The sequence below is a fragment of the Penaeus monodon genome, chromosome 21 (assembly GCF_015228065.2).
Source record: "Penaeus monodon isolate SGIC_2016 chromosome 21, NSTDA_Pmon_1, whole genome shotgun sequence".
NCBI classification, from domain to species: Eukaryota; Metazoa; Arthropoda; class Malacostraca; order Decapoda; family Penaeidae; genus Penaeus; species Penaeus monodon.
Genome location: NC_051406.1, coordinates 15,597,126 through 15,598,301, shown reverse-complemented (window position 1 = coordinate 15,598,301; position 1,176 = coordinate 15,597,126). Strand labels below are relative to the sequence as shown.

General features: G+C 30.8%; 1 protein-coding gene across 1 annotated transcript in view; it reads left to right on the top strand.

Moving 5' to 3' along the window:
• The window catches only part of LOC119586271 (enamelin-like), a 10,402-nt gene that overhangs the window by 250 nt on the left and 8,976 nt on the right, over positions 1 to 1,176 (top strand). The window lies entirely within an intron of this gene.

The following is a 1,176-nucleotide window of genomic DNA, read 5'->3' as shown; positions in this document are numbered from 1 at the left end:
GGTAAGATTTTGTAGTTTTACTTTTGTGTAGAAGCGTTGTGAGTCATTCAAGAATTATTCCGTTATTACTAATTTGCATAATGAGTCATGCAAGTAATTGTTAGCTGTAATTAAGGTAGAAAGGAGACTCTTGCTGAATAGGTTGAAGATGTGAAGATAGGAGTAAAATCTTGGTTAGAAAATGGGTCAGTCATGTTGCTGATCTGATAATAATGTATACAATGTATTTGAATTTAGGCTTTCTTTGTTGAAGAAAAATAGTGTTAAGGGGTTATTAGTAGTAAATATTATTTTGTCATGCATTTTCCCTGTGATGGTGATTTTGTAATTTATGAAGTTAACTAATATAAAGGAATGCCCACAATTTATGCAGATTGATGAGATAAGCTATGCTGTAGAAATACTTGGGATAATAGAGAGGGAGTAGCCCTTCCCATCAAACTTGGCTTTTTATTCAGCACAGAAGAGAGTTATAATGATTAGCAGATGGTAAAGAAAGAAAATAAGTGTAATAATATTTTACTTTGAATAATAGTAGTATAGATTTTAATGACAGTAATGATAATTCAGATAGTTGGCAAATTTATTAGTATGTTTATTAATTTTGTATATCTGGCTAAGGTACCCAAAGATACTATTGAACTGGTACTTTTTTCATATAATTGAATGTTTATCCCCTGTTTTTCTGTAATCTAATGGAAGGCATCAATACCATCCAATGATAAACCAGTCCAAGCTTTCTATCTTCGACATGTAGGAGGTGGAGGATTCTTAACCTTTGCTAAAGTGCTGATAGGTGAGGAACAAGGTTGTCTCCTACACTATATATAATTTTTTTGAATGTATATTTTAGTATTATCATTCTATCAGTAACAAAAATGAGAACGAGAAAAAAGCATTGAAGAAATTAGAGAAAACAGATCCACCATTCTAAAGACAATGACCCTGACCTTTGATATTTAACTGACTACACTGAACCAAGGAATATTTAGTGCTGGCAACACACACTCTTATTGAAGCATTCATTTTTAATAAATGATCTAACATTTATTTCTTGAAACTGAATATTATTAAGATTTTAGAAATACAAATAAAGGAAATTCAGAAACTCATGATGTATGAATTGATTGATGTATATCTAGATACAACATAAACTTGATGCCATAGACTCAGTAG